The sequence below is a fragment of the Anas platyrhynchos genome, chromosome 6, assembly GCF_047663525.1.
Source record: "Anas platyrhynchos isolate ZD024472 breed Pekin duck chromosome 6, IASCAAS_PekinDuck_T2T, whole genome shotgun sequence".
Lineage (NCBI taxonomy): Eukaryota > Metazoa > Chordata > Aves > Anseriformes > Anatidae > Anas > Anas platyrhynchos.
The window spans coordinates 32,090,001-32,117,573 of record NC_092592.1 but is presented as its reverse complement, the minus strand read 5'-3'; the positions used below and the strand labels follow the sequence as shown (position 1 = coordinate 32,117,573).

The window sequence follows — 27,573 nt, the reverse complement described above, 5'->3', positions numbered from 1 at the left end:
GGGACAAGCTTGTGCTGAGCACATGATGAGCACACACAGAAATGCTGTCCACTGCTTTGTACAGGTGAGAGAGCCACTGCTGTAATCAAGTTCACAGCAGAGTGAGGCTGCCAGCATAAGAGGTGAGAGGTTTTGCTGGCCAACCTTATCCAAGAGGCTGAATGTGTGCTGAAACTGTTCTACCCCACGTCGCAAATCCTGCTGGCTTCGGGCTGAAATGTGTTATCAGAAGAGCATGGAGGAACTTGCTTCCTCTGTGTCCCTGCTGCCCATAGCTGTGCAAAAGCCTCTGCCTCGCCAGCTCTCAGGCTGGGGCTTTTCACTAAGAATCAAAGGAGGGAGGGGAGGAGAAAATGTGTGTGATTCTTGGAATCATCACAGCACTTGCTGGAAACGAGACCCTTGGAGGCCATGGCAGCAGCCTGTATTTTCTCAAATTAGGACAGTGGTTTAATGCATCAGGGCCTTTCTGATGGATTGTGCCAATTTGTGGTGTGGAACCATTATGGTGGAAATGATGGGAAGGATACAACATTGCAGAGACGATGCTCCAGGTGTCTGTGTAGCCTGGAGCAATTATTATGTGGCCCCTTGACATGGTACCTCCAAACAGCTTCATTGTGCCAGGATTTGCATGTTATTAACCTGCTCAGTGTTACTACATCAGATGGAGCAGAAAACAAAAGGAAAATAACAGCCCCATTTGAGCTTGGGCACAGTAGAGTATTTTTCAACCCTGGCAACATTTTCATTTCAAGCAAAGAAGAACAGTTGCTTTTGCATTAAGTAGAGAAACCCTGAAGATGAATGTGCAGCATGAATAAAAACAGTGAAACCTTGGTAGCTCTGCACTTCAGAGAAACAACACTTGGGCCATTTGGAATAAGAATGGTTTGCTCCCATCTTAAAAATTTGTCTGACAAATTTCAGGGAGAAGAGCTTTTTCTCTCCCCCCCCACCCCCCCACCCCCTCCTTACTCTAACCCTGTGACATACTGCAAAAAAATGCGTGCACACGAGCCGTTGTCACCGGGAATGTACCAGCCTTCCATTAACATTGCTCTCCGTAGGACGGCTGTTGGCAGGAGTGCTCATTTTAAAATCCAAAGGCTCATGTCTAGTGCTCCAGCCCTTATTCCCCTGGGTTTTTTCAAGCCACTTGAGCCACTTGTCTGGAGCCTGCTTGCTTTGATCTCCTCCTGCATCGAACGTGTCTGGAGAGAGCTCTGCGAGGGGAAAGCATGAATCGAATCGTACGCTCCCATCTCGAGTCTTGCCCATCGCAAAGCCATACCAGGAAATCGAGGAAATGCTCCAGGTTTAAGCTCTCTACCCTTAGCCAGAAATTAAAACCCCTTCATTAATCCAATCTTAAATCTCAACTAGCTGCTGCTTAAAGTGGTAATAAATATTTCATACCGATTGTGTTGCGTTCCTTGCTGTGTTTATTAAATGGAGTTTCTCATAATTCCAGTTATTCATTTTAATAGGTCAGGACTTGGCTGTGATTTAAACAGACCACTGAGGAAACAGCCGTGGTTAAACATTGTAACAATATGGATTATTAATTTAATTGGCCAGCTATTACTTGTTTTGACTCTGTGCTAACACATTTAGCTCAGTCTCTTGTGGCCTATAAACCACAAAGGTCATGACTTCAACATTCAGAAGAATGGGAAAAAGAGAATCAGGGCTGAGATTATGAGGAAAAATAGAGAAACAGTGTGGGGAAGACAGAGTGGGGAAGACTAAGGGCTTGCTGGAGGCAGTGCAGGGCAAAAGGGGATTTATTTAGTAGCTCAGCGATAGAACATCCTCTAAACCACCAGCCAAACTAGCGGTTTCTTTCAGTCCACATCCCTCAGAGGTGATTTCAGACTGATTTTTTACCTGTGGGTATAATGATGGTCACCCCACATGCTTAATGACACCTTTATTTTATTTCTGATTTTTTTCTAATAACATCAGAAGTATATCATGCAAACAGCTCACAGGTGCATAATTAGCAATACTATTTATAAGTGTGTGAAAAAGAGAGTCAAGCCCCCCCCCCCCCCCCCTCCCAGATGGTTTTACTGCACCTTTATTGAAAACCATCTCAGGATGCTAGCTAGGTACAGAGGGGTGAAAAAGCACACTCCAAAGGGCATGCTAGCAAAAAGGGGTAGTCAGGAAAACAATGTGGGTTTTATCTCCAGTACGCAAGAGATGTAGTGCATTTTATATCATAGACCACTCCCTTTGAAAGGGGTCAAATCTTTCCATTGATTTTTTATGCAGAACTTTCACTTACTCCCAATAGGTGTCCTGTGCATTGAATAGCAGCAGGATACGACCCATATTTGTCTTGGCAACTGCATGCACAAATCTGGCAGTGGGCAGTATTTCCATATTCATGCCTGTGCCAAGTGTGTTCAGCATTCAACTTACGCAGGTGCAGAGACCCTACCCTACCATGAAGGAAACTCTATGAGTACAAAGGGTAGACTGATGTATTTGGCAGCCAACAAACAGGTATGAGTCCCATTTTCATTGGTTCTCATCTACCGTGTGCCCAGGAAACTGTAGCTGTTCCGGCAATACACTGCACAGGCCAGTAAGTCAAAAAGACACAGCCCAGACCTTTGTCTGCAACTGCAGGCTCCAAACCATGCAGCTAACATGGGAAATGCAGCACGCATGAATCTAGCATACATAATCAGCAGTAACAGCTGCCCGGACAAGTTGGTGGGATTCCAATGCTGTAAGACTTCTTCTGTCCTCTCTCTCTTATCCTCCCTCACACAGCACAACCAGATTTTCCAGGACACGGGGACACTGGGATGAGAGACACAGGGAAGTAAAAGGCAAAGGAAGCTTCAGGCTTGGAAACTTATTCATGGTGTAGCAAAGAGCCGGGAGGATAAAAATTCTCTGCTTCTCTCTGGGATTTCTTTCCAGCTTTTTCTCTGAGCACCTCCTGCTCCCTCTGTACAGAAGGCCTGATGTCTAGGTACAAAACCCCACTTTGTCCAGCTGAAAACACCAGCATTAATATCCTGTAATGCAGCTATCCCCCATCACCAACTCTTTGTAATTATGTGTTACCATAATAATAAATATATTTTAATGTTTTACTCTAGTAATACAGAGCAAAGGCTGGGACCACACTGCATCCGGCCTCTTGCAGAAGCCCTTTAAAAGCATCTGAGAACTGCTCGTCCCGTGTAGCCAGGCTGTGTGCTCCCTGGATTCCCCTGCTGCCAGAGTTTATCTCCTCTGCTCTGCCTGCCTCCACGTGGCAAGCAGCAAACCACAGCCCCTGGCACACAGCTCCTCACCCACCGAGCCATCCTGATGCTGCTGCAGGTGCCTCACTCTGGGGATGTATCTCTAAGTGTGGCTGACAAACACGGCTTTCTTTTGTGGTGCCTAGCACCAGCAGCCCCTAAGGATGAGATCTCCTTTCCTTCTTCTCCCCCACCCCCAGCCCTTGTACACAATACAGTATTTGTCATGGATTTGTTTTCCAGTACATGAAGAGCACAAAAACGCGTGCTCTTTTATGATAAGGTAAAGAGAGTGACCCTGTAACATTCCACATCTGAACTCAGAACGGCATCTGCCTCACAGCTGTCCTTGTAGCAAGCATTTCAAAAACACAGACAGCAAAAAACAGCAGCAATATCTCATCGCCGATGTAGCTGCTTACAGCACAGTCCTCACTGTCTTCCAAATATCCGTGTTTGAGAGGTGACCTACAGCTGTAAAATTTGGATGCGCTTTCCAACACCACCCCTTAATTTCAGAGATGTTCCAGTATGAGGTTTGCACAAAGCTTTTGCAGAGTTGCAAGCCAATTGCAAAATTTGTGGCTGGAGCTAGGTTCAGATTCTGAACACCCTGACTCAAAAAGATTTCCAAGAGCTTTGGCTTGGTTGCAATATTCATGTTCCCTTTCACTTGTGTTCATTGACTTATCCACTAGGAGTCATGGACTAGGAGCCCACAGTGAAAGGCTGTGTGCAAAGAGAGAATAACAATAAAGAAAGAGTTTACAGTCTACAGTCAAGAGATAGCTACAAAGAAATATGGAGATTCAGGGAAAGAGTTAAACTGTTGACATGATGGGCAGTGGCCTGACTGCAGTTGAGCTTTCAGTGGCTGTCTTGTCAAAGGAGAGCTGTAAGGGAGATTTTGAAGGGGAAAAACTCTGTACTTTGCAATGTACATGAAGAGCTCTTTCAAGAGCTGTGGTTATGAAAGTACCACTACGGACATGGACATCTTGGCCCAAGTGGAAAGAAAGGTGTGGTTTAGGAAATAAACAACAGGAAATGGGTGGAGAAGGGAGAAACCTTGGAGGGTGCTGAAGGCAGAGGTAAGATGGTTCTACTTGCTATGCTAGATAGGGAGAGGTAGAGGAGGAAGGCAAAAAGAAAGTTGCTGAGATCCATTTGATGAACAATGAGCACTGCTCGGGATAGGTATTAGAGGAGATGGAGTGGGTTAGGATAGAGAAACTATCTATGCAATCAGATGAAAAGAGGTTGGAAAAGCAAATTAATTGGGAGAAGAATATCACAGAAATGTTAAGCAGAAAGTGTCAAGAAAGATAACATGGAAGCAGGATACTAAGAGGATATGAAGTCCAACTTGTGCTGAGCATTGGATACCATGAACAAGTGTCATTGAGACATGATGAGTTTTTAACTTGGGTAGAAGGAAACAAATCACAGTAGAGAGGGATCAGGGAGTCAACAATGGTAGCTGAAATCAAAGTCAGGTGAAATTTTCCAGGAACCAGATACAGAAGGAGGAGAGAGAGGAAACAGCCTAGGCCTACAGGAAGCTGAGGGATCACAGGATCCCTAGGCCTAGGCCTACAGGAACCTAGTTATCTGCGTTGAAGGCACTTGACAGAGCAAAGAGTTTGAAGGTGGAATATGAGATTATGTCACTAGGGACACTGATGGGAGATGTTTAGGCTTATAGTTACAGTTGGAGGCTAAACCAGAAAACATAATTTCCTTTGCAAGAGAAAATGGATAAAAACAAAGCGAGTTTTCAATGGGAGTTACAGATGGCAGTTGTCGGGGTGTCTTCATGGAGGAGCAATACAGTTGTTCAGGTTATGAAAGGTAGAGGTGAATCTGGAGAGAATGGATTTGTCATGGAGAACATCAGCCTGATCACAAGATTTCCACCAGAGACAGTCTGAAGCACGAGAGCAGGGCAAAGGATCCTAGGGTGATACAGAGCAGGAGCCTGGCAGTGACCGTACAGCAATAAAGAAGGGCTCATGGTCATGATGAAGGAGAGGGGAGCATGAAGAGATCCAAGAGCTATCTAGAAGGGACTGAAGAGATCTATCAGAAAGACAAGTCTGAGAGCTAGCAGGAAACTATCCCCTGGGTGGGTGGCTGACCCAGAATTTGGTGAGCTGGAATGTGACCTGAGTGCAAGGGGACATACATGCCATGGTCAGACAAGTCACCAGCATGGATGCAAGTCATTGAAAGTCAGGGCAGGGAGTGGGACAAGGCAGTGAAGATTGGTACAGCAGGGAGCCTGTACGTACTGCAGAGCAACTTGAGGCAGACAAGCAGAAGGTAGAGAGAGAGAGTGCCAGTCAGAAAAGGAGGAAGATTGGAAGCTGAAGGGTTGGGCTGGTCTTTCTATAATAAGTTACAGTTCAGCTTCTCTCTGTAGTCCTCTGTGCAAGCTGCTTGTTGCTCAACAGTCCTGCCCTACCTTGTGAGCCAGGTCTGGGGTTCACTGACAGGTGTCATAGGAATAAGGTCACAGGCTCCTCTTAGTTTTCTTTGTACGAAAGGTCTTCCAAATAATAAGTTGGCTGCAGAGACCCAGGAGAACATATAATGGAAAGTGCTTTGTTTTATTTCTAAGATTTCTCCATCCACAGAATGTTGACAAAAATTGCCATTTTCACCTTTGTAGACTTTTTAAAAAGAGGTAGGACTGTTATCTCATCAGGTGAAAGACCTGTTGAGGGATACAAAAAGGTTTACTGTTATTTAAGTACAAGAACTCTTCCTGGACATTTTTAGGAGACTTCAGATGGATGCTCCAAGCACGGCAGCATGAGCTAGTACAGCTGAGCTCACGAGGTGAAGAGCTGAGGATTTTACTGGCTCATGTCTCCCCTGTTGTGACACACTTGGAGCCCATGCAGTAAATTCCTTCAGGGTGAGAATGGCCCCTTCCGATTTGGAAGATAGGTGAGGACAGGAAAAACATTACAGACCCAGTAAGGAGCAGGTGCTGGCACTTTACTTGTGCTAGCAAGAATGACGTAATACTTAAATAAAAATAATTAGGTTGTTGGACACAAGCCTTCATATAAAGAACAACATAGAAAACATATGTTTTTGCATGTTTCCAATGCAAAACCCACCTGTACTCAATCTGTTTCGTGAATGTTCACGTGACTGAGAAGTTTAAATGAGCAGAGCAGCCAGCACACGATGATCAGCGAGTACCAGATCACTGCGGGTGAGCCGCAAGTCTTACACTGAAAGTAAGTCATGTGTCCTGCAACGGGCCAGAAGAACATACAGAGGAAATGCCTCATTTTGTGCTTCTTCAGGAGAAGGAATGAACCTATTGTCTAGTCTTCTGGGCAGCAAGTACCCAGTTCTGAGCCCAGTAAAGCTAGTGGGAATCAGACCCCAAGATCGTGTTGACATTCTGCAAATTCTGTGGTTTCTCTTTTGTCAGGATGCACACTACTTTTGTGAGGCAAGAGAGGAAGGGAAGGGAAGAAATATTCAGTCTTCTCTCCAAAATCATTTATGGAAGCATTTATGGTTTCATCCTCTGTGTATAAACTTGCGTGCGTGGTCTTGGGGAGGCTGGATCACTGGCTGCTGCCTAATAGTTTACTTAACTGAGAATAATCTTTTGTTTCTCGTGATAACTTGTATTTTGAAAATGGAATTCAACAAAGCTGGCTTTCTTTTTAAAGAAAACAATTGTTCATTTGAGAATATGACACTGACAAAATATTTTACAACATAAGGACATTTAAAAGAATGCATTTTCCAAGCTGTACAGCACTTGACCATATCTCTCAGCAGATAGAGGAACAGACATTAACTCCAGCTTAAAGAGAGACCTAATCACATGATATCTGTTGGCAGTATATATCCTGAGTAACACCAGGGCTTTGTACGTTTACAAACACTACAAAATTAGTTAAAATTGAGATTAAAAAGAAGTCAAGCCTGTAGAACATATTCTGGAACAAAGCAGGGAGCTGGGCTATAATGCCCCAGTGGTTTACCTCAAAAATAAGGAGCAACAGTGGATGGATCATTACTTGGTTTTCATTCTTACTTGCATCTGATTTGCCCCACTAAACATTTCTGAAAATGTTCTGACCTCTTACCGCATGGTAGTCGTATTTGAAACACCCACATATACACAACCTGTAGTTTTGCAAGACAACATTTGACTATAAATTATTCTGCCAAAATAATTCAAATCAAGCTGAATTACCTTGAAAAAAAAAACAAACAACAACAACAAAAAAAAACAAAACAAAAAACCAAAAACAAAACTCCACAAACCAACCAACAACCAAACCAAACCGAAACAAAACAAAAAAACAAAGTCTGTGTTTGCAAATTCCAATAAGTAGTTTTCATCATATACATAAGGAGAGGTGTCTGCAGCAGGTGAGATCTTTCTTGTAGCCTTTATTCTACCAGCTCCAAGAGGTAAATATGAACTCCCTCTAAATAAGGTCTTAAAACCCAAATCTTTCCCCTTCTACAGCCATTACTTAGGTTAAAATACCTGTATTTTCTAAATACTCAGGTACCTTTGCAGCTCCTAAGCTATCTTTTTTGAGTCCTCAACTTGCCTCACAAGCTCAGGCTGTTTGGGTTTGCAGATTCTTTTATCCCTTAATATTCATGTCTGTAGAAAAGAGTGACAGGTTTGGGAAAAGACCCAGAGAATTATTCCAGACTCTTCAAATCAGATTTCATTTCTTTTCTTGATAGTCAGCACCTGACTGTAATTCATTTTGAAAAGTTTAAACAGAACCTTCTATTTTTTGCTGACTTTGGAGCAAGGGCATTTGTCTGTCCCTCATTAATCTTGATGTCACTTGCAAGATGGTCTAAAGAAACATCGTACCTTTTCCTTTTGGAATACATTTTCTAAATAGAGGTCCAATGCTGCAATACTTTTCCGTAAAAGTTTCCATTAAGGTTTTGCTAATGACCTTATACCACTCAGAACAAAGATTATTAAACTGGGCTAGATGCTAGTTAGGTGAAGAGAAGATGAAAAGAGGCACTAAAACAGAAGGCTTCTCCTTTGACCCCCCTGGTACAGAGCTTAAGGCATCAGCTTTCAGTGGGCTTGACTTAACAGGAACAGAATGAGCTTAACACAGAGTGTTTTCCAAAACCTCAACTGAATATTTGCTGGTGTTGGGTGGCACCATAGAACATTTTAAAAGCTATTGATCCCTTTGGCTGTCCTGTAGCTACCAGCTATGTGCTTGCTAATATTGGTGGCTGTTTACCTACTCGCTATCCCAGGACAGAAAGGCACTCAATCTGAGGACTAACTTCCTGCCAAAGAGCAAGAACTTATTAATATATTCCAAGAGTTGTTCAAGTCCCATTTTTTTCCTCCTTCGACTCACATAATATTTTCTCCATCCCGTTTGCCTCTGAGAGTTTAAAGCAACTAGAGATGAAGGACAAGCTTGTACCTTTGTAGCAGACATTTATCCCCTTGATAACAAAGTAGAGCCATTTACTATGTAGGATTTTCCCTTCCTGTGACCCACATTTGGTAATCACAACAAGAAACCAGAAGCAAAGAATCCTGAAATCAAGCATCTGCAATTCCATGAGAAAAGACTGAAGAAAGAAGAACAACATGAAAATATGAGTTTATGAGAATAAAAATAAAATAAAATAAATTGTAGAGTAATGGCTATGGTTATCTCTAGGGAAACCTATGTAATTTTATAGTACTGGATAAAGGCAATGTTATTCCAATTCTACAAAGCCAGACAAAACATATTAAAAAATACAAATAAAAAAAATGACTGGCTGCACAGTTACTCCCAAATGTAGTTTGATGAAGTTCTTCCAGACAGTACTTCACTGGTGGGTTTGGTACTCCATCTTACAAAGTCTGACTAAGCACATACCTTCACTGCTCCTTCCACAACATCAATGAGGTTGCTTGTTTTTGGATAACCACACTCTCTCACTGACAAAGGAACATGCGAAGCAACAGGACACACACAGGAACATTTCCTATCTGTTATGCAGCGTGGTGCTGGAACGTGACCTGGGATGTCACTGTAACATGTGGTGTCCTCTGAAAGAAAAAAATCACCCAAGCAACACATCAGCCAAGGATGCTGAAAAGTGAAGGAATTGGCTATTACCATACTTCTACAGTATGAGAACTATTTAGTATATGAACTGTAGTGGACATTATTTCCCTCAGCTGGAAGGTAAGATAACTCAGCTCATCCAAATAGTGCTGGGAGTAAAGGAGGTAAGAAGAAAAAAAAGGAGTTACTACTAAAGGATTCTGAGTTTTATTGCTGAAACATTGGGGGATTTTTGGCAAGTTAATACTGCCCCTGTTTTCAAAAGGGCCTTTAATTTGAGGCATCCATCTTTCTGGGTGTCCACCTGCAGAAGCTGGCAGGCTAGTTTACGAAGTGTCAGTCTGAGTTGCTGGGATGGGCAGGTGGTACCAGGGAATCAATGTCAGGCCTTCTAGGAAACATAACATCAGTAGAAAATGTTGACCTCCACTGCTCCATGCTGTATCCTTCTGCAATGATACCGAATGGCAAAGCCTCACGTAATTATACTGCTGCTAGTAAAGTGCAGCGGATGGAACATGCTACATCAGCGCTCGTTGCTTTTATTACTGAGGGGGAAAAAAGTCTCCAAGGGAAGGAGTGAATGAAATCCTGAGTGCTGTGTTACTCTGGTTAACTTCTGGGAATCTAATTATTTGAGAAGAGGTGCACTTAGCAAATCATTATATGTGGGTGTGAAATATTGCTGAAGAATCCCCCCCTCCCCTCCTCATGTACCTTACCCTTAGAAAAAGAAGGCAGGTAAGGGTACATTTAACATTCAGAGTCTTTTATACTACTAAGTGAAATCAGAACAAAATATGGTAATTAATCCATTGTGCATTCAAGGATTCAGGCTTGAGCAGCAGATGGGAAAAGTTGTGGATCATAACCCCATGCAATATTTGACAGAATATCAGTCAAATATAGTTCACACATCTTCATGTTTCTGTCAGTCCCTCTTATCTAAAGTTAATTTAAAGTGACAAGAACTACATTAGCACTTTTCAAAGGGTAATGCAAACTTTAGAGTATTCGTCTCAAATCAATACCCACTCAGACTCCTAAATGGTCAAACTGGCAAGTTCCTGAAGGTGATTTCACTTTGCTTTTATGCTAAATTTGTCAACTGTTGCTGGGGTTAAGCATCAGCCTTTTAATAAAATGATTCAGAAGTGCCAAAGAGAAGGTGGTACCTGTTTGTTCTGCACGCCCCTCTCATGAGCACATGTGCATGCAAACACAAAAGCTGTCTCAGAACTGGAGTCAAGGAAACGCTGGCAAATTTATTTGTGCAAGATACTATAATTTGGAGCTTAGCCTGTAGGTTATTTTCGAACAATTCTTTATATGAGCAGTACTTAGACACCCTGCTTGGGAGCGTGGCACCTATTTTTATTTCACCACGGCATTAAAAGAGCATCCAAAAAAGTGACCTTGTGCAGGTTCCCCCAGAAAGTCAGGTTCTGTGGTCCCAAAGCAGTGCAGCATCCTGTTGCTCTCCCCAAAAGCAGATCACTTTATTGAAATGGAGATTCCTTTCCTTTTTTTAAAAAAAAAATAAAAAATAAATAAATTAATCAATATAGCATACATGAGTACATACACGTGCAGATTTGTGAATGTATTTTTGTGCCTTACTTGGGTGTGGGCCCTCAGCAAAGTCCAAATACCCTGATCTAATCCTATTGCTGTGCTGGTCGCTTGTGCTTCTGCTCCTTGCGTTACATTACCAAATAAGAGATCACACCCTGCAGGACTCCGCAGAGCTCATCTCTAGGGAAGGCAAGAGCACTTCTTGGCATTCGGGTTGTGCACAATCCCAGTATCCTCCCCTTCCCCCCGCCCCTGTTACGAATGATTTAGGGCAGGCTGTGAATGAGAAACATAAGGTAAACGTTATTTAGGCTCGATTGCCTTCTGTCCACGAAGTGTAACTTGGCCTTGCCTCTGGAGAGATGCCCAGCTCAGCCCTTCTGGACACACAGTCGCTGTCTGGGATACGTATGTGTCTTCTGGAGAAGGTACAAAAGGAGGAGGATTGCACTGACCCAGTGCTCCAGCTTCTGGAGTTTGCGGGGCTGACTCACGCCGTTTGTAAGGAGGCTCAGGGCCCACCGGCAGCGGGTGGGGTGGGGTGGGGTGAGGAGTGATAACATTAAGTCCCTTCTCATTCTCCTCCTTTTTTTTTCCATGAAACAAAACCTAAGACAATCACTGACAAACCAGACTCCACCCCACCTCAAATCTCTTGCAAAGGTTGTACTCCAAGAAGGGTGACGAGGCAGGAGAGCAGGCCAGCTCTGGCTATTCATCGCGTGTGGAAGGGTCTTCGACACTATAAGACAATCAAATCTAAACTTGTGCCTGGGAGAAAATGCAGCAGGAAAACTAGCTAACAAATGGTCCCAAAAGAAGAAAGCTAAAATAGGCCAGACACATTTTTTTCATGTGGTATTTTACTATTTCAAACTTGCATTAACTGAGCCAAGCCATAGCAAAATGCATCAGCTCTCAGGCCCCTAGCTGACACACATACTCCTGATTGTCCCCATGCCTTCCGCTGGCTCTGTCTACGTCCTGCTGCAACCTGAAGTTCTTCTTCCTGGGGAAGAGCAGCAGCCACTGCCAGCCCAGTTGGAACATATCTATTATAGAAGCACGGAATCATTAAGGCTGGAAAAGACCTCCAAGATCATCTGGTCTCTCTACCACCATTACCCACTAAACCAAGTCCCTAAGCACCACATCCAACCTTTCCTTAAACACCCCCAGGGACGGTGACTCCACCACCTCATTCAAAAACCCGTTCCAATGCCTAACCAGATGTGTCTCACCTCTCCCCCTGCCTCTACTGCCCAGCAATTTACACAAGTGCCAGGTGAGGAGAACCCCTCACCTCAGCATGCTCCAACACAGGACATTTCCTCTGTTCTCCATGCAGGTTGTGGGTGATAACTTGTTGAGCAGCTCAACCAGCAGGACTCAGTTTACTCATTCAGGGTGACATGAATCCCTGCTGAAAATCCAGTGCCACCAGCAGCTTCCCGAAGGGCTGAACTGGGTCCTCCTGGTGACTCAGGCTGTAAAGATAAGGATGATGCTTTATTGTGGTGACGTTCATGTGCTGTAATTTAACCACTAGAATAAAGCAGATTTTTTTCCTCTGTGTCTTGACAAAAAGGCCTAACCAGTAAAAGGGTTCTTCTCTTTCAGAGCCCTGACCTATGAGAGCTTTTATGTTCACATGGGGAGATTGCATGCCAGCTGTTACCACCCTATGCAACCAGAGAACCTTGGGTTTTTGTGTGTCCAGTCACAAACACTGAGGTGACATCATATACACAGTCCTTCTTTTCAGCATGACATGATTTTTATGCAAATACCTATGAAAGAAAGAGAGAAAGAGAGAAAGAGAGAAAGAGAGAAAGAGAGAAAGAGAGAAAGAGAGAAAGAGAGAAAGAGAGAAAGAGAGAAAGAGAGAAAGAGAGAAAGAGAGAAAGAAAGAAAGAAAGAAAGAAAGAAAGAAAGAAAGAAAGAAAGAAGATCCTGAACCTGACATCCTCCTTGACCTTTCTGCTTGTCCTCCCCATATCTCCTCAGTGCCCATAATGCCAGCCAGGTCTCTGCTAGGCAGACAAGGCAATGAACACCTGGAGGCAGGCCACAGTACATGTCCTTCATATATCACTTGCCTTTGGAATGAAGCAGCTCCATCTGAGGAGTGTAGAATAGAGGAGGAACAGGGCCCACGAGCTCTTGGTGGGTTTCTGGTTGAAATGCAGACGTCCCAACCAGGTTTACACTGTTTTTACCCAGATGTGCTGTGGTGGAGGCTGTGCGCTCCTCTGGGCTGGCCAGTGGCTGTCTGCCACTCTCAGGCTTTGACAAAATTGTCATGTGCAGCAGCTGCTCCCCAAGGGACGAGGAGGATGGCTAAGAATAAAAGGAATTTGCTGCAGGAATTTATGAGCCAGCCCACGAAGACTTTGGGAAAGCCCAGAAAAAATACTCAATGATCCTGCTGCCAAGCTACTTCACTCTGGGCTGGCCAGCAGGACTCTACACCAAGCTTGGTGCCCCAGCACCCTGTGCTGCTCAGAGTTGTGCCCCACTTGTGGTTAAACAAGCAGGTCTGGAAAGGACTGAATTGGTACTTGGTACTGGGGGCAGCAGGGAGGCTTCTCTTCTGCCTCTTCTTTTACCCCAGGCCCCGTGATGAAGCTACAGCCAACACTGGCAATCCCAGACAGCGAGAGTTATAAATCATCCTCCTCCTTCCCATCTCTCCCCAACAGGCAAGGACTTAGCGAGGGACACATTAGGAATGAGGAGCACATCCCAGCTTGGTGTTAAACACTGCTTTTCCTTTCATTCAGGAACTTGAGTTACTTTACTACGCTATTATTCACATCATTCACTGTAGTTCTGATGTGAATGTGTAGTTCAGATCTGTAAAGCAAGAGCAAAATTATTTTTTCCCTCTGTAGCTTGACAGAGTTATGTATTTTTCGCAAGACACTGCCTCCTTTTGAGATATGCATTGAAAGCAGCTGTACAAAATGTTACTGAAAACAGTGCTCACATTTTTCTCTAGTCCTCTCTTGCCTAAGACACATGAAATCAGTGAAAATTGGTCTTCTCCCTGCCCTACATTTTCTATGTGATTTTTCAAACTTTGAAAGCCTGCTGAGGAAAAGACGCCATGAGAGGAAAGCACGCCACCCCGGAAAGATGGGCATTGCCAGCAGGGCTGGCAGCAGAGCTACGGAGCTGTCCGAGCCATCACCCCCAGCAAGAGAGCCATGAGCTCCTCCAGCCTCTGGGGCTGCCCAGGGAGGGAGCTGGCATGCTCCATCCTCCCAAACAGAGCACGGCAGCAATTAATTGTAGAGTAATGCAAGGATGCAATTAGAGTCTGGCCAAACACAACTTACCCCCTCTCTGGGCCTCTGAATCTGGAACGTTTTCACCCAGACACGCCAGTGAGAGTTGACCGAGGATGTGTCTGACACTCTTGTCAGCAGCGCCGTGCTACCATCCCCTCACCCCATGGGGAGAGGAGGTGGGCAGCGATGCTCTGCGTAGGCACTTGGATGTCTTCCCACTGTGTTTTGCCAATGCACTTGTTCAGGTCCATTTTTCTGACAGCATTTCACCCTAGCAATCTTGATCTTTTTTCCAGGTGGTCGGTCTTTCAACCAGTGCAGCTCCTTGAGCTTATCCTTCAACCTGATATATTTCAATTATGCCACTCATAAAGAATTCAGACTACTTACATATAATTTACTTGTTTGTTCTCCCATACATTTTCCCTGTGCTCTCTCTTCATTTTATCCTTAAGCAGTGAACTACCTAGACCAGGGCAGTCCTCTGTGGTTGTTTGGAAAAGAGCTGAGCACATAAAATCTTATGATTCTGGGTCCATCATCTCCCCTTCCCCCTTCCTCACCACAAATGGACTCTATTACTAATCATAACTCACAGCCAACATCTCTTTGGTTATAGAGAGGAAGAGATTTTCAGCCTCGGGCAAAAGACATCCAGTCTGATCATGAGAGATGCTGAAAGCTACGGGGGTTGCTGGCTCATAGTATCACTAAGGATATAGTCCTTGGGGAATAACTTCCCTGCTCATCTAAGTTTTCTTTCATCCAAAATTCAAGCATGCCCTGTCCTGGTTATCTGGATAAAATAATCTGTAAAATTAATGAATGATTTGGGGTATTTCAGGTGTTTTTTTGGGGGGAGGGGGCGGCAGGGGTGTTGAGCTCAAAGCACCACAGGTGGAACCTGTTTTGCAGAGATGGCCAAGCAACTTCTGTCTGAAAATAAAATCTGTTTATGCATCCCAAGCTGAGCACCCTGAAGTGCAGGAATCAGCAATCACAGACCACTTTTGAAAATGTTCATGAAACACCTCAGAACAAAAAATGATACGAAACATGTAAAGCTTCCATCAGATAAGGATTTGGTTCCACCTTCTCCACTTTTATTTTGGTGCCTTGCAGCATTTAAAAGTATTTAACATAGACAATAAACTTGTAGGATGGAAAGGTTTACTGTGGCCAGTGTGTGAAGTTGAGGTCTGCTACCTGCACTCTGCTATCCTGCCCACATTCCCTTTGAAGCCCGTGGAGGAAGCTCTCCCAGCACTCTGACTGTGTCTGTGTACTATTTACAGCTATATTTATATTCTCTTAATTATTTTGTATCACATACAGTTTTAAAAACCTTTCTTTTAGTAACAAAGCCTCCCAGCTCACTTTTGTCTTTGTTTTAAAAATAAACAACTTAAAAGAAGGCAAGATCAGAGGATTAAATAAATTAATGAGAAAGATACTTAAAAGACTTTCAAAGTCTCCTTCTTGCAACACTAATATGTAGCCTTTTTTTTTTTTAAAAAAAAAAAAAAAAAGTAATCATGAGTTCACAACTCAAATTAGCACCACCATATATATTAAGAGAGGTCTGGCTCAGGAGCTACACAATTTGGACCCATCGCAGTAAAAGAGAGAAATCACATTTGGTTTCGTTTTCTTTTTCCTTTCATTGCATTTTCCCTTCAATAGCTGGGAAATATCAAAAATAGATATCATTTCTATTTCATATTCAGTGTGGCATGCATGCTTTGGGTTACCCAAAGCGAGGAAAGTTGAGCATCTTTATGCAACAGGTGTAGCAAAGCTGCTTCACCTTCACTCGGGGTGCAACGTGCAGCTTGGCTGCCAGGAAAGGCATGAAGGGCTCAGTCTCCAAAGCAGCTGGCAGACACCTGAGTTTGGCTCTGCAGGCACAGAAGGACAGGGAGATGAGGATGGGGTGGTTGAGTTAGTAAGAAACAGCAAACACAGACAGAGACAACTGAAGCGAAGCATTAAAAGGATGAACCATAAAGGCTACGGACAGATGTCTTAGCCAGGAGGCACAGAAAAGCATGAATGCAAGAAGCAATTAGGAGTATTCGTCATTAGGAACATTAGGAAAGAGAACACCTTTGACATCCCAACCTTAGGCAGCTTTTTGGACCTGCAGTTTTCTGTCACCCAGTGCCGAGGTGCAAAAGGCACCATTTTACAAACCAACTTGCTTCCCTCAAACCACTTTGCTCCCTCAAGGCCCCGTTTAACTTGCTGGAGGACACAGCAGCTCTGCACTCTGCAGTGCAGCTGCTGGACTTGTTTCCTCTCCTTCAAGCTTATTTTCCACTGGGTGGAAATACTCCTGGTTCACACCACAGACAGGAGAGGATCTGAGCACAAAGCACATGCACTCCAACAGCATGAGGGAAGCACTATGCTTTGCATGTCACAGCCGGGGGTAAGCTGCTGAGCATTGCACCGGGATACCAGACGCAGATATGCTAATACACATCCTGCACTCCTGAAAAATCAGTGCAAAGAGCCTCTATTCTCCAGGCTGGTGTCTTAATGAAGTTTGGAGCAATGCCCCTGTTTTGGCTGACTGGAACATCCGAGACCATAGGAGATGCTCTCACCTTCCAAAGACCCCTGAACAAGGAGCCTGAGAAAGTGGAGAGATGAATTTTAGCAGAATCTTAGTAGCATCTAGAAATTCAATCATCTCAAATTTGTGAAGAGGGCTTAGTCTTGGTTAAATATATATATATATATATATGTATGTATTCCCTGAAATACTGTTGAAAAGGTATAAAATAAGATTTATGGTGAAGTGTATGTGCGTGTGTGTGTATAAGCATGCTACAGAATTCTTTTATCTCATTGAAAGACATTTGATACTTATTAAAAGATTATTGCTTTAAGGCATATTTTGATTTTCTGCCTAAGACTGTGTGGAGAGTCTTGCTACTGAGATAATAACAAAGAAACCTTAAACATGAAAAAAATAGCCACATGAAAGATAGTATGTTCCCTATTAGTACTGGTATCATTTTCCTTGGGATTACTTCTCTCCAAATATAACAGAAGTTTAAAAGTAAAAGCCCGTTTCCAGTAAAAAGAGACACCGCACGGTAGTTTTGAACTTTTTTTTTTTTGTATTCAAAACTGCTGGTGTGTGATACTTCATTAAGCAATTATCAAGTGACTATTTACTTCAAAAATTTATTTACAGTTTCAAGATCTATGCTGAGGAGAATACAGCCAGCCATGCTGCATATATCAAGACATACAGAGTTAGACAAATCTATTAGACATGCCCCAACAATGCTTTTAAAACTTGAGAAAGCTACACTTTTTTCTGCTCATAGATGAAAGCATTTTGGGGAGCTGAAGAGCAATCATGTGCAATTTTAGAATGATTGAAACCTTTTAGAAACTTGTATATGTATTTGATGTATTTATATATATATATGATGTGTGTGTTTACTTTGGTGTTTCTAGTCTCAGTTTACAGCACCTTGCTTTTTTCCTTCAAGACCTTGCAGAAAGCTGGAGTCAAGCATAACTTGGGTAGAAGAAAATTTCAATCAATAAGACTGCACAGCCATAAATATAAGCTCCTTTTAGCTGCAAAACTACCAGGTGAAAGGAGTAATTTAATTTTTATCAAAGTTAATTAAAGTCCATTTGAATTGATCTAGGTGCAGGAGATAACCTTCTTCAGGGGAAAGAAAAACAATTGACATACATAAAACTAAATAAACAGCATGGAAGCAAAACACAACCCCTCATTTACAAACCTTTCCTAGTTTACAACAGGGTAAAGTTTAAATAACACATTAATAACCTCCTGAGCAGTGAGACATTTTAAATACATGACTGCTTAGTGAAATGGCACATACTATTCATTTTCTTATGAAGATGTGCAAATATATTATTTACTCAGAGGCATTTATGCATTAAGATTTAGATAAATATTTTCTGTGTTATGACCTACACTTATTTCAACAACATCCATCACTAGAATAACTGTGCTGCCTGTATGAACACGTATACACTCATTTGTATGAACATCGATGAGCAGGTTATGTGGAATACATTTAGAAGAAGAAGAAATAAATAAATTAAGCCACGTTTTTTTTTTTTTTTTTTTTTTTTTTTTTCTCACAGAATAGAAAGGTTAAGGGATCACCGAGTGAGGCAAGAAGTTATTTGGCATTAGAGGAAGACTGCAGATCAAGAGAATATTATTTTAATAACAAAATAAAATCTCTTTTACATTCAGTACTTCCTTTGTTTCATCCAGGACACTAGGCATTAGAAAAGGGACACAGCCCTAGGAATGTAACAACCCAAACCCCATTAAACATGCACGGGGAAGATTTCCAGCCTGCTGTGCAGGGAGTTACATGCCCAGGCTCTGTTAACAACAGTAATTGTGCATATAATTTCCTGTGCGTTGCTCTGAAAATTCACCCTACAGACTTTAGCTCCATGTCAAGTAACTCAGCAGCCATTTATTATATTCTGAGGGTGGAAACCAGAGCTTTGGATCAGCAGCAGAGAAGTGGTTGCTTTTCCTCCTCTTCCTCACACTTTTCTCAGTCTCAGTTAACTGAAGGAAAGCTCTGAGGACCGGGCCCTTGGACAAGGGGGAATGCATCTCCAAAAGATGCAAGGTTTGGTGGTGGTTCCCTGAGCCTTGTCTGGGCTCTGCAGGACTCATGCTGGTCCCTGCTGGGGTCAGAAAATGTCTGCTAATGGACAAACCTCTCTGGACCCTGGTTTCATTCACTGCTGGGGACTTTGCAGAAGCCTGGAGGGGCAGTCCATGCATGGGTAGACTGTGGAGGAAAGGCACAACTGAACCTGGGTGCAGGGCTCATGCCCACATGGGCCAGAACAGCAGATAACTGGCAGCTCCCACAAGGTAGAAACAAATTAACTTAAATAAGGAACAGGCTTGAGATGCTAGTTACAGAACTGGCTGGCACCAAGGTCCTCAGAGGGATTCTGGAAAAGACAAGTTGCTACATAAAGGTACCAGAAAAACAAAAGGTGACATGAAAGGTTTAGGGTACAAAACCCATCTGAAAGCTCCCCATCAGTGGGCAGAACCACGCAGCATGCCAAGGTCAGGGTTTTATGGGATCAGGCCCTAAAATAACTGAAATAAAAACTTTCTGTCCTGGAAAAGCACGAAAATGCCAAGCTGCCTCCACTGGCAGACAAGCAATTAAAACTTTGTCTCCATCTGCTCACAAAAAGACTGAATGGAGAAAGCAAAATGGAGACTAGATCTGAGGATACTGCAAAATCAGGGCAAGTCATGAAGGCAATTTACTGTTAAAGACCATTGAGCTCCAGAAAGTCTTATAGTGAATAAGGCTCTCCCTCCACTCCCATCCTCATCTAGTCCTCTGTGCTTGGATACTAATTTAAAAAGCACACAAATTAATCATCCATTTAAATACGTAAGCATCCGAACCACCAGTCTGACCACGAAACTAAAGAATCCCATCTTCTCCATCATGCTCCCTACCAAACCATACCCTCAGCTGCTCTCTCAGCACCAGAGGGGAAGGAAAGGGGAAAAAGAACAGAACAAAACCAAGATGGTCTTGGCACAGTGTGCCCACAAGGTTAGGCTGTGATCCACTAATGAATAAAGTTCTCCAGGGAACAATCCCACATCAGTAGGTGGAACAGCTAATCTAATAGGTTTCTTCCATATCTAAATTCTATAATGGTGTAACTTGCAGCAGGGAGCATGTGATCACTCTTTGAATAAGCAGTGGGAGGGGAGAGGATATGTTTAATGGCCAGAATTAGTTTCCTTACATTGGTTTCCCAAGCCATTGTGCAGAATATGCAGCATAAGAGTAGTGACTTTTTTTTTTTGATTTTGAAATGGGTACACATCAAATACACCCATCCCCCAGTCACAAGAAAATTCTCGCCACATGCTTCTGTCCTCCAGACTTACACAGCATTTTATTGTACGGAACACATCAAAAGCATTTGGTTCCCTTGTAAAAGTTTTACTGGGAAATCATTGAAGAGCAGTGTAACTTTTTTTTTTTTTTTTTTTTTTTTTTTTTTTTTTTTTAATTCAAAACTAGAACCAATATTCTGGATTCCCACACTTTGGTGTGGACTCAGAGAGAGATGTGCTTTTCTGTACGGCAGAGCAGAAATACAGACCCTGCATAATTAGAATTGCAGTCATGGCCTGTGGGATCTAGTGATTTGGACATATTTTATTTAACCAGCTTAGTAAAAGGTAATATTCAGCAGCTGTGATCTATAGCAGAATTACAATTTTCAGGGTCAAGGAGGGATTTTGATATTAGGAGGTTGGGCAGAATTGCTGTAAAATCTCATGAGCTGTCGTTAAAAATAAATGAGAAAATAGGTTATCCAAGAGTCATTGTAAGGGAAAAATCAATAGGCAGTGTCTATTCACTTGGGCTATCAAAATCCTTGAAATTTGAACAAAAGTTTCACGTTTAGTGTGCTGTAGGTTTTGAAATGTAAGTGGTGAATGCTCTGTGGGTACAAATTCATTGTGCTGTGCATTCAAACAAGAAGAAACCCTTCTGAAGTTCTGGAGTTCTCTATTAAGATAGTATAGTTCCTTAGTCACCAAGTCAGACATGTAAAACAGTTGCCAGCGAAACTTCAGAAGCAATTTTAGCTAACTGATGACAAACCCTCTCTTGGAAATATATCACATTTCTGTATCTCACCTTGCTCCTCCGGGGCTGCCTCCCTCCCCCTGGTTCCTGGCGGATACAGGATGGAGCCCGGGCAGCGCTCTGCAAGCACACTCGCCCACTGCGAAACCACAAACGATGGGGACTGGAAATGAGCATTATTGATAATTTGGAGCGGTACACATAATTGATATGGAAAGGGAGTATCATCCTCATTCAGAAACAATTAACTTCCCCCTCCAACACAGCAGTTCAAAGAAGCCTCAGCCTTTTAAATATGAATGAGTGTAACTTCAAAATATGCAACTATTAGCTATTACACACATGGAGCAGGATTTTTTTTCAACATTTTGTAGCTACCAAATTTAAGTGTGTCATGGACACAGATGTGTAGGCACACAAGTTGTGCACGGACACCAATCAGTTAAGAGTGGAGAGGGGAAAATGAGAGGTACAAACTGCTGACAGAGTTGTTGGATTGCAGTATTTTATTTGAGATGCAGCCCGATAAAAACCCAAAGTCCAGTTAATCTTATTTTAAGACAGACAACTATGACTTTACAGAATGATGCAAGAATTAGCATCACTTCAAGTGAACATCCCAAAATATTTTTTTTCTCTAAAGCTCAACAACACTGCAGAATTCAACAGACTCTTCTGCAGAAGCCTGATGAAGATTTGTACATTGTTAATTTGATTGCTGAGGGTGCATGTTAAATAGAAAAGAACTGAGTTTGTCACTGTCATCTGAATCCATTCAGTCAGTGCAACAAAGGTATATTTAACTAAAATATGAAACAGACTTGCTAACACCGCATTATTTTCTCAGGCTTACAAAGTTAAAAAAAAAATTAAACTGAATATAAATGACTTTGAGCATTTTTTATGACACCCACAGCCTAAGTGATCCAGATAATGTAATCTAACCATCATTAGAAACCATGAAATTACAATTCCTCTGGGATGGATATTTATCTCTCTGTTACATACAGAAAGGCGATTAATTAGTAGCTCTTTCAGTGTTTAACATTACTGTGTACTAAGGCTGATTAAAATCTAACTATAGAACAGCTATCACAGCTAACACGTAATCTGGGGAAAGTTTAGCTGAGGCATGAAGAAGCACCTTAAAAAGAAAACTTAAGAAATGTACTCTTAGAAGTTGGTAGCTTCAAAGCCAAAACCCAGGCTTCCTTCTAATTTCTATTACACACGGTAATCGTGACAATTACTAAGATTTCTAAACCCTCAATATTAAAAAAATAAAATAAAATAAACCCAAGTCAAATATTTTTGTAAAGTGGGAACATTCACAGAATACACGTTCGTTTTCTAGGAATGCATACAGTGTACAGTCATAAAGTGAATTACACAGCAATGTCTTGAATGGCTTTTTCTGAAATTTAAATCAGAGTGTTTGCTGGGGCATGTGTGTGTACACTATACAAACAGCACAGCACACACACGCGGTGTGGTCTAAATTCATATTTCTGGTGTAATTTCACTGGCTTGTGTGGAATGCTCTAAAGATGTGTCAATGTGTGTGTGCAAACAGTTTCCCCCAGGATCTCACGAGAGCCAGGAGGACATGGATGATTTCACTTCGGGAGGAATAAACAGAGATGACTTTAGTAGGTTTGATTTCCAGAGCATTCCTAGTGTGAATTAGACTATTGGAGGAATTTAATGCAAAGGCAGCTAAAATACCAAAAAAAAAAAAAAAAATCCTAAATCAGGAATTATTTTTGAAAAAAATAAATCATATCTTGGCATCACCTATGTATGCACACTGATATATTTGGTCTGGCTGAGAAGAGTGAAGAAACTTTAAAAGAAAAAGGTGAACATCTCAGGAAAAAGACCATGGTAGCCTTGGTTTTATATAATTTTTTGAATCTAGCAACTGAAATCAGACATTGGTATTGGTCATAGATTATATTTTACTGAGGATCCACAGAAAGGAATAATTGGAAGTACTTTTAAAACAAAGAATAAATAAACGATGCTTTAGCACCCCTTACCCCCCAGTCCAGGTCCCAGAGAAGAGAGACACTGATTTCTAATCCTCTCCATTGTGTCGAGTATTGTGTAGATGCTGCTCTCTTCTGGCTGCCTATACAAATTTTAATATGCAAAATGATAATAAAAAGTGAAATAAAAGGCTGCATAAATCAAACATGGCCTCAACGCGCTGAGGGTAATGGAGTCACCTCCGAGGCCTCACCACAGAAAGGTGACCTATACCTAGACTATTTGCAGTTCTGCTCCAATGCCAAACAGAGCAGGAGCTCCTTCAACACCCCAACCCCCCATCTTCCTGCATACCTCACTCTAGATGGCCCAAGTTCATTTTTGGAGGCAAGAGGAAGGCATGCTGATATTTTTCAAGCTGGAGATGACCAGTGCTATCTACTGCAGGCACGTGTCAGCCGTACCAGGCAGGGCAAGGGGCACAGCTGTTAATGCTGCTGGAACTGTGCCTTTAGCCATTTCTCACTTCATGACAGCTTAAGTAGCAATAGATCAACTTTGTACTCTTAAAAAACCTAACAAACAAACAGCAAAACACAGGGAAGACTTTAAAAAAAAAGCCGAACAAGAACTACAAAAAACCCCACACTACCAAACAAAAAACCCAAACCACTTTTAGCGTTTCAAGTGACTGATGCATCAGGATGAGGATCGCTGACCATACCCAGCACAACCAAGCTACCTAGCCTACCTAACCATATCACCAGTCACATACCCCCTGCTCTAGGGGAAGCAGAGGAGGAGCAGGAGTCCTGTTGGTTGGCTGGACGTAGGAAATAAGAAGTCACCATGGCATCTCATTGCCCCACTGGTTGATGCAACAGAGTAGGAAATGTAGTGCATCCCAAGGTGACCCCAAGGTGGTTGGCTTCCACACTCCAACTCCACACCACGTATGTGTCTATGTCAGTCACCCTGCCCACCTCATCAGCAAATATCCTCAGGAAGATCTAATGATCCTGCTGGGCTATCCCCAGGATTCAGAAGAGCTGCCAGGTTTACCTGCTGTGTGGATGGATGGTGGAATTTCCTGGTGGCCTCCATCCATCATGACAGGTTGCCCAAGAAAAGGCTGCAAGTGGGATCTGTGGGTAGTGTGAGCTCAGACTGTGCATAGGCACCCGGGTCACCAGCCCAAGCTTCAGGATAGCTCAAGCTGAAATACCTCATCCTAAGCAAAGAGAAGATCACCTCGCACTCACTTAAACCCTTGAAAATTTGTTATCCTTTCTACAATTTACCATTAAAAGACAAAGGGATGACATCCCACTGTGCTCAACATCACTGAAGGCCCACCGGCAGCCCAGCTGTGAGGCAGGCCAGGCACAGGCCCGTGGTGGTCTCCACGGCACAGGCCTGTGGTGTTTTCCACATGGTGGAGGAGGACGAGAGCTTTCAAGGCTCAGGGACTTGCTTCTGCCGGAGGAGGAGAGGAAGCACAGTCCTCACAGCTTCTGTGGGACTCGCAGGGATATCTGTTACAATTCATTAAGTAGCGCTCTAAGAAGTTACCATAATAACATTTCAACAGGGTTTCCAGAGGGAGTCTCAGAAACTACAGGAAAAGCTGACAAGTTTCAATCCATTTATCAAAGCGCTTCGAGACAGATGAAACAGCAGACATGCTTAGTGAGGAATGTCTCTCTTTCTGGGTGTCCAGAGCATTTCAGTAAATAAAAAGCTCTTTAAAAATAAGTCAATACAATGGAATCCCTTTTGCCCTTTGCCAGCGCCTGTATTACACTTACACCCAAATGACCCTCCTACCTATATAATACTGCAGCATTTGCATATACATCAAATAGGTGCTTTTCACTTACATAATACATTTAATCCAGGGATTACAGAGCACACAATATATTAAACATTACAGCACCTCATGAGCTAGGTTAGCATTAATGAAGCTGCAGCGGGTAAACTGAGGCACGGGCTAGCTTTATGACTTACTTGTGGTCCCACAACCAATCAGCGGAAAAGTCATTAAGACTCTCCCCAGACAAACAGTAGACACACATAATGTACATACTTGTATGGATAAATTAGACTAATCTGCATTTTCAGAAGGAACTTTAGCTACCCATACAGAAACACTCAGGCCCTGGCTTTCTGAGGGCAGGAGAAGAAAAGGCAAATAGGAGAAGATAAAAAGAACATAAGGCAAATATTTGCTGCTGGAAATAACATTTTTCTGTATGCCAAATTGTGTACACAAAACAAAGAAGCATCCAAAACCAAATGACACTTTAGATGCTGGTCTCCAATAATTCAATTTTCTGTGTAAAGATTTTTCTAGACCTGCAACAGGGGTTTTGTTAGGGTTTTGTTCAATAACGTGGGTTTATATTTAGCTTTCGTACAGCAGATAGAGAAAAAAAAAATCATTGGTTAAGGTCTTTGAGCCAAGCATCTAGGATAAAATTTTCAAAAGCACTCAACAGTGGCTTTTGAAAACAGAATTAGGCTAGTTGCTGAGACAAGCTTTGATAGCTACCCCCTACCTCCTTTAGCATTTTAACTCAGAGCTGATTTCGTTGGTTATGGAGCCATTTCTCATTTAGTTTCCTCATCTCATGGCCTTCACCTGTAATGCTAAATCAAGCTGGATTAAAACCAGGAAAACATGCAGGAGGCTGAGAGATGCGGGAGCCTATGGTCATGACCTCCCCAGCATGTCTGTCGCCTGAGAGTGGTGTAGCTGGACACAGGGATGCTCCCTGGGTGGCTCCCACTTTCCAGCCAGCCTTTGTTCTCTTTGTGGGAGTACTGGCTAATAGCGGTGTACGCCCTCCACCTGATGGCTAGGTGAGGCTGTAATTACCTGTAATAAAGGTCTGATTCTTCCCTTCTCTGCACCTTCTCAGCTGGCCACGAATACTTGTCTAAAGTGGGTGCAAAATGCTACCAGATCAGAAAGATGGCATTTTACATCAATGGAAATGACCAGGTGTAAGGAACAAAGGCCTACATAACAATGCTCTCAACTCTGTTGTCCTTTAATTAAGCAGTTCCTCGGGCAATGACACTAATGAGGCCTTGTTTCCTCAGGGTTGGATTCTCTAGTATCTAAATGGGATGTGAGCTTTTCCCGGGGAGAGAGGCATTTGTAATTTCTCCCTCCCAGGTGGTGTCCAATTTGGGTGGATGTCATGCTGTAGCCTTTCTCTTGGTAGGGACACCAGTGGGACCCCTCTCCTCTTGGCTGCTCATTTTCCTGAAACCTACAGAAATGTTTGAGAGCTCTGCTCTTTTATTAAATTTGTTTGAATTTGATCAATGGGTTCAAAGTTACCAGGGTGGACTGAAAGACAAATGTATCAAATGAGACGGAGCAAAGTAAAAAAAAAAAAAAAAAAAAAAAAGTTTCTTCCAAACAAAGAAGTTTACAAGCTAGTTCTTCAGTTGTGACGTAAATTCTAGGCGTATTTTTTTGCTGTGTTGGTAGGCATGCCCGACTGCAACTCCTGCAAGCAGTATCAATAAAGGCAGTATGTACAAGTAAATACATGCAAGCAGGGAACACAGCTCACAGATGAGGCAACATTACTAAGCTGAGTACAGAAGAAAATTGGGAAGTTCATTTAACCCACAGAAGCAGTGATCATATGTATTGGGGATCACGCTGACTGGACAACGCCATGGGTCTGAGTGGAGGAAGCAACTGAACAAAGAAACAGCAAGAGAAGGTTTTCTTTGGGTTTGGTCCAGGACAGCAGTCACAACATGGCAGCCAGTCGGACGTAAGCACCATAAAGCTGGCAACACAAGGTTGGAGTTATTATTGACCTCTCTGGCCACAAGAAGGCAGCCCCCTTTCCTGTACGGTTTTTAATGTCTCAACACTGCTTAAGACGTTTTAAAATGCATAAAACTTCCCTTTCCTAATGCTGATCTCTTGCAGGACAGACATGCGCATAATGCTTTCCCTTCGTACCACATTAACCTTAGTGCCACATTAATGAATAGGCACCTGCCTAGTGAGAAACCTAACACTGGCTTGTAGAGACAACATCCTTCTTAAGATAAGTCAGAACTGAAATATAGTATCTTGTGTTGTGATAATCCAAAAATGGATGCCACAGTTCCTCTCATCGAACCCCAGAGAAAAAAAGCAGCATTTATAGATTATGCAGAGTATTTTTTATAAAATTAAAGCTGCCCAGGGAAAGCAGACCCTGAGATGCCCCTCCAACTGCAGACACCATTTTACTTCTTGTGCACAGCTGTTTCCCAAACAGGTTTTCCGACATGAAGAGGTAATCACGTCTGTGTGCCTGTGGAAGCCGGAGAACCGCACAGACGGAGGGCTGGGAGCTTTCCCTCTCCGGGTCTGTCCCTGTTGAACTCGTCTGGTGTGAGATGGAGATAGAAGCAACAGATCCCAACAGTACTGAGCTGTTACAGCCATACCTTCAGGAAAAGTCCAAGGAACTATCAGCGGACCTTCCTGAGCAACAGATCAATACAGAGCTTCGTACCAGCCAAGCCGTTATTCACGCCAAAGGCAGTTGTTTGGATGAAGGGATGAAGAGTGCACGAGTTCACTGGCTCTCAGTATATAAGCTCTTTCTCCCCCCCCCCCCCCGTAGATACCTTCATTATTTATGTGTGACAAATA

General features: G+C 42.8%; 1 protein-coding gene across 4 annotated transcripts in view; it reads right to left on the bottom strand.

Moving 5' to 3' along the window:
* Positions 1-17,824: 17,824 nt before the first annotated feature.
* VTI1A (vesicle transport through interaction with t-SNAREs 1A) overlaps positions 17,825-27,573 on the bottom strand; it is a 280,750-nt gene continuing 271,001 nt past the window's right edge. For all 4 annotated transcript variants that reach the window (XM_021268815.4, XM_021268814.4, XM_005014454.6 and 1 more), the window contains one exon: positions 17,825-27,573. This exon is cut by the window's right edge and continues 5,288 nt beyond it. The gene's annotated coding sequence lies outside the window, so the exon portion shown is untranslated.